This window comes from Sinocyclocheilus anshuiensis, unplaced genomic scaffold, assembly GCF_001515605.1.
Source record: "Sinocyclocheilus anshuiensis isolate Anshui unplaced genomic scaffold, SAMN03320099.WGS_v1.1 scaffold123, whole genome shotgun sequence".
NCBI classification, from domain to species: domain Eukaryota; kingdom Metazoa; phylum Chordata; class Actinopteri; order Cypriniformes; family Cyprinidae; genus Sinocyclocheilus; species Sinocyclocheilus anshuiensis.
The window spans coordinates 567,196-574,297 of record NW_015552536.1 but is presented as its reverse complement, the minus strand read 5'-3'; positions in this window follow the sequence as shown (position 1 = coordinate 574,297).

Here is a 7,102-nt window from a genome sequence, read left to right as displayed (position 1 = left end):
ATTAGTCTCTTTCATTCTTATTCCGAGGTAAACGTAGCCACACAGATCCAGTCAGATGGTCACTGTAGCCACTCAGATCCAGACCATATCCAGAGCAGATAGCTGATCAGCACCTAGAGACGACCTCTACAGCCCTGAATGTCAGCAGAGGCCATGTCAACTAGAAGAGCCCCAGAGACAGATCCCCTGCGAAGACCTCATCACCTTGACGACTATCGGCACAAGACCAGGAGAGCTGAACTGGATGATGACATCACTGAATCATCAATGAACGGACTTTAGCTGCAAAAATTACTCTTTGTTATTGTCTTCTTGCATTATTGTTTTTTCCTGTTTGACACTGTAAAGCTGCTTTGACACAATCAGTATAAACTCTTGTAATAAAACTTTGTAAACGTAGCCACCACTGTCAAAAATAAAACAAAAATAAATAAATCGACAAAAGATTCCAAAAACAATTGTTTGAATGAGATCCAATATTAATTTATGATCGTTTTGCACAATAACTCTATGGTTAGTATTTTTTCCCAGTGGGAATAGTTTGAAAGTAACAATAAAATAAATAATATGCAAAAGTCTCAAGACAATGGATAATCAATTTACCAGCATGTTAATTGTTTTAGGTTTGCTTTTAACTTTACAGTCAGTTTCCCTTTGAATCTATCGATCATCAACTCATTTCTGACTGAAAAAGAATATTATTTTGTTTCAAATGACTCTCTCCCCTATATCTTTGCAAATTTTTGGTTAACTTTACATGAACTCTCTGGCGCTATGCTGAAAATAAATCTAATTGAACATAAGTTTAATGGTTAATGACAAAATTGGATAATAACCCTATATACTGGAAATACTGTAGTGCTGTAGATTCCAGGTAACAAAGTTTCTTTACACCTGTAAACCGGCTGATCTGGACTCCATGTTTGTTCCAGGAATTTGCTCTCAGGGCACTGCGTCCAAACCGGTTCAGTTGCGGATATACTGCTTTTAATTAATCAGCTAGAAAGAATTTGTCGTCACAGTCACAGAGAATGAATGAGTCACCTTGTAGGAAACTTTGAGTAGTTCTTAAATAAAATGAGTTGAAGACCGCTGTTTACAGAGACAAACGTGTTTTTATGTATCAAAAAATATAGTGATCATCATGCCTAACATATACAGACATGCGAAACATTTTGGTGGGCATATTTTATCATATTTACAATAGTCAGGCTCACAGTCTTATGGCCAAAAAACTGTCCATGACCCATTGTATTAAATGTAACTACCATAATATTGCTTACAATCAAATAATATTCGTACTATAAAGGTATTATTTTGCACTAAATAGTCTCTTTGGCAGCTTTTAACAATCCTAGACACAATGTGTCAGCGGTATGTCTACAGCAACCAGAAAAGCTCGTTCAATAGAAACTCGGATGGCACAACACTCATTCCACAGTAAAAGATGACAGTGTCCTTTTGTGTATCCCTTTGAAAAAGAATAAGTGTTCTTCCTCGAGTTTCACTGACCTGTGTGTCTGACGGTACGTCAAGGGTGTGGCTCAAAAACCTAAAGAAATTTGGAGAAGTCCACCGGGATATATTGTGAAGATAGCCCCCCTTTGTGTGCACCAGTAAAACCTGTTCAACCTCATTATAAATGTATAGAAACACTCCATTACAAACAACATTAGTCAAATAACTTAGACCTGATTGAAAACAGAATTTTAAGCAAGTATATTAGGTGACGCTAAAATGAAGGGGAGTATCTAAGCATGCCATTGTTTGAGGCACACAAAGGTAAGGCTGCTTTAAAGTAGTTCAGTAGGAGCAATCCAGCTGAACTTAACTGTGACAATTTAACAAAACAATGTAGTAATATATTTAAGATAATAGCTTTCAGTGCAGCCACAGAAGGTCAACTCTTGTTTTATCCAAACCGTTGTATGATCTCCAGCTTCATGTAATAAACCTAAAATCCAGTCATTTTAGAAGTGTATAGCATTTGGCTTCCAAAATTTGGGAGTTGGAATGGTGGTTCCAAATTGTAAACCCATAATCCTTTGCTTCACAGGGTAAATTTGGTGTCACTTCCTCCTTCGGCAGCGGCAGCAACAAGCATAGCAGCGTCCCACCTGCTCGTCGCTTTCTCTCACAGTGTAAGCTGGAGGGGGGTTCTGGCTGCCGTTCCTGGCCTCCCCGTAAACCGGCACACTTGAGGTGTTGTTCTCCCCTGGGGTTTTGAAGCTGTTGTAGGGGTTTAAGGCAGAGTTGCGGTTATTGTAGGTGCTCTCTAAGGCCATCGGGTTCATGATGATGGTGCTGGAATCAGCCTGATCCCGCAGCTTGGCACGAGGGATGGTGACATCCCCATAGGGGTTCTCAAGAGAGATATTCATGGTCTCAGGCTGGAGAAGCAAGTCGAAGAAGAATAATCAAGAGCCTCGGTTCCTGTTTCAGTCTGTTAAAACTGTTGAAACATAACTGGTCCTGAATATATGACTTTACTTGGATATTCCTAAGGAAAGAAAATGTATGTCATTGTGTGAACTTGTGCATAGCAAATGAGAGATTGCTAGACAAAACATCTTACAAAAACACAGTATATAAAAAGGCCCCTTCAAACTAACAACCATAACTATACTGCCACTTTAAATGCTCAAGCTCTTTAAAGTCGAGTGGATTCTGATCGGCTGTCATGTTTTTGTTGTTCATCAGCTGGAAGAAAAAAATTGCTCTGAAAACAATTCCAACATATAGTTCATCTTTGTCATTAGCGTTATCATAATGATGTGGGAGTCCCTATTATAATATAATTAGAATGATTATTAAAACCTTTTATTTATGGTAATCTTCCTGAGTGTGTAGGGGCCTTTAGTTTTGGTCCCACAATATGCCTAAACAGCAATCCAGGCTGTACATTAGTGGGATTCAGTGATTCTTTCTGCAGGTCTACATCAAAACACCAGTAGGTGGCGACAAGTCTTTCTGTCTTTATGAGTGAGTCATTGAATCAGTCACTCAGCCGATTCGTTCAAAGACATTGATTCATTCATGAACAAAACAAGTGACTAGCTGTAATTCGGAATAACATACTACTCTTAGTATTTATGTCATAAAAAGATATGGCAGAAACAGTGATGCCTTGTCCAAATACACACACTTGCGGTCTTAAGTGCGCAAGACTGTCCCAGGTCTTAAAAATACCAAAGCCCTTAACACACACTAAATCCACACTATCTCAAATACCGCTCCGGAGCGCTATTCGAGGCTTAGTGTATCCCATCATGCATCATGTTCTGGAAATAAATCGTGAGACTTTATGCCAAGATCGCGTGAGAGGTCACGGAAACCTTTCCAATGTAAGTATTTTTTTTTAGGAACCTATGCCTATGCCTACGCACACACACACACACACACACACACATATACACCGTGTCATCACATTAGATAGCAAAATGTCAAATCAAATGGTGTTTTTTTAATAAGTTTTATTCACACAAAAAAAAAAACGTTTTGTTGGATTCAAAATAGACATACTGTTCAAAAATGAAATCAAAAAGTATTGTGACCTTGTGATTGTCAAACATTAGTGAATTATTAATGTGATGAACTACACCTGTGGTTACTCTGCTACGACACCTGTGTGAAATCACTGACAACAGATGAAAAAATCATTGTAAAAATGGCTTTGAGAAATTAAGTTAGTTCCGGGAAAAAAAATCCAGCATCATTTGTTTATATGCAGATATGTTACTGTGTAAACTGATATGGACCTACTGTAAAATGTGTGTGTGTGTGTGTAGAAACAAAAGACACACACACACACACACACACAGAGAGACAGAGACAGAGACAGAGAGTTTCAGAGAATTTCTTTTGTTTGTAGTTACTCTTTTACCATATGATTTCCTGTTCAATTGCAATGCTTAGTTGTTCTTTGATCAAGTTGTGGACCGTAAGCATAGATTGTCCTGATACAATGTCATCATTGGGCGTTCAATGACAAAACACAATATCAATGCACACATACTGGTTCCAACACATTCTTTTCAAGGCCTGAGAATGTGGACATTGTTGACTAGCGAGCTAAAAATGGTGCTGCTGGGAGTTTTGAGGTGCACCCACATTTTAACTCATTTGATGATTGAAGTTAAAGCAAATATAAACAAGGTTGTATCTGACCGGGTTCTGTTTTCAGAGGTTAAAGGGGTTTGAATAGAGCTCAAGAGGCACTTCAGTCAGACCTCTTCAGTCAAAGGTAGTCCTAGTAACAGTACATGCAAACATCAGCAACAAAGGACTAGAGTGGTTAGGCAGACCAAAACAAAAGAAATGATCATAAGCATCCTCCGTTACTCTGTATTTGCACGTGTATTTAAGCCACCTCATAGTGCAGCTAACAACACAAACAAAAACCATGGTAGAAAATCAAAGATGGTGTTGAACTTCATGTACTCATGGCCTGAGAAACAACAAATCACATCACAGCCTTGACATCATTGAATTTCTGTCAAGAGTTGTGTGACAGCCACTGTTTGTGGATACCATAGAAACGAATGAGAATTGCCATAAGCGGAATCCTACCTATTGTGAAATTGTCTGTGACTTCTCTTATAAAACAGCATTCTAAAAATAGATCAATCCAAAATGAATGTTTATTGTTGAAGATTAGCCAGTTACTAGCCTGTTGATTCATTAAATAAGCAGTTTTCCCACAAAAGTAGTTTATTCATCATCATAGTGAAGCCTCTCTTCCACTGACATCCATTATATCTCCTTATTCATCTCCTTCGCTGCGTACGGCAGCGCTACGCTTTTTTGCTTTCTATGGATGTTTTCTTTTTTAACACATTGCAGTCTGGTTGTTGTGGATGACTGTGAAGGTGTTGCTGTATGTGGCTGCTAAGGGTGTTGTTGTTTTCACTGTGTTACTATGGGTGCGTCTCAATCGGCTCCCTAGTTCAGTAATCAGTTCACCAATCAGGGATTCTGCCATTTTAAGGGCTGTCTCAATTGCAAATTCCTTCCAGTGCACTGGAACGTTCACTCCTTGAAAAATCCCACAGTGCACCGCAAAAACCAGGGAGCGTTGCTGCTCGCTATGTTCACTAACCGGAAATTACATCACGTTTCTAAACGTGACACGTAATAGAAGATTTAAAAAGACAATCTGTTTTTTATTATATGTTAGCGTAAAACACGGTAGACAGGTAGTGAATACATCTAGTTAACATTTATAATTAATATTCGGAACAGAACAATGGGTTTAAAGCAGGGGTGTCCAAACTCGGTCCTGGAGGGCCGGTGTCCTGCAGAGTTTAGCTCCAATCAAACACACGTGAACCAGCTAATCAAGCTCTTACTAGGCATGCTAGAAACTTCCCGGCAGGTGTGTTGAGGCAAGTTGGAGCTAAACTCTGCAGGACACCGGCCCTCCAGGACCGAGTTTGGGCACCCCTGGTTTAAAGAGTATAAAAAATAATATAAAAAACATAGGTCCTGCCTGTTGTTGATTAATACCAGTGGTGATGTTCTACAATGTTGTACATTGATGTTGTACATTGTCATGTTGCTGGAAATTGAGTAATCACTGTCGCAATGTGTGGTGAGTCAGGGTCCTGATTTGCGTACACTATATACTGATTCATGAGCTCAGGAGCTGATTGAGACGCACCCTATGTGTTTGCAATGTTGTGGGCAGCTGTCACGGGCTTGACAAGACTTGGGTCCCTCATTCAGTCTGCGGGATTTTCTTTTAAACATTTTATCATCCACTAGGCAAAAAATCCTAAATTGTATCGCTTCAAGATGGCGGCGCGTTCACACGCTGCGGCTTCTCTCTCTCCCGACAGAAAGGTGTTTTCGTGTTTTTTGTCTTGTGAGTCGCAGTGTTTTTGTACGTATTCGTCGCGTCTATCTGTCTCGAAGCGCGCATACAATTTCAATTCTCTGTGTGTATGTGCTGTACATGTGGAAGAATTGACAATAAAGCAGACTTGACTTGACTTGACTTCCAAAAGTAGAAGCTCTCCTCTCCTCAACAAGATGACCAATGCAGAGATGATACAGCATGTGTTACGTCCTGAAGTTGAATATAAGAATGACCAAAACAGTCCTTTTAAAACTAGATTATAAACAGTAAATGGCTCATGATTTCAAACACATTAGCAGTTGGGCCATTTAGTCATGTGACCCAGTGTGGACACTGTCGTGGTATTATGATTTGGTTCAAATCCTGTGGCAGTGACCCAAAAAAGCCAACAGGAACTTATCTTGTTCCCTAGTCAAACATGCATTCCAGCAATCCGATCCAACGGACCAACGAACCAGGCTATATCACAATGTATGATGGGTAATTACATAAGTTCCATTAAAAGCATTAGATTTGTTGTTTTGCTAATACCTCAAAATGAACCAGTGAATGTCTTGGCCATTCAAAAATCAAAGTGCACTTTTTCATTTTATAATGCCATTGCTCTTCTTCGTAGTCGATACCGTTGGCTTGATTGCAAAGATACTATTTAAACTGAGCTGGATGTTGACATCACTGAATTCAATGATGAACTGTCTTTAACTGAAAAATTAGTGTTTACTAAGGTGACTTGACGTGACTTGACTTGCTCTTCTTCGTAGTAGGTGCATTTTAAAAAAGTTTTCCCGATCAATCCTGGACTCCTGCTCAAAATTATAAATTAATATAAAGACAGCTACCAAAAAACAAACAAAAAAAACAATAAGCCGGCAAAGCTGTTGTCGTTCCCATCCTGACGGATAACAGCCGTGACAGCGGTGGAATCCCGGAAATTAAACCGTGGAACTTTGACAATCAGGGTATCTTCCGTCCAATCGTTTTTTAATTTAACATAGAAGTATGAAAAATGAAAAACGGCACATATTTAGTTTTTCTATTGTTCAAACAAAACGAAAAATCAAGAATCCGGCTTCATTTTTCGTTTTTACGTTCAGGGATAGAAAACGAATAAGCAACTTGAATATTCGATCTCAACATGTGGATGGGAATTGTGACGTGACATGTGGCCAAGTATGGTGACCCATACTCGGAATTAGTGCTCTGCATTTATCCCATCCAAAGTGCACACACACAGCAGTGAACACA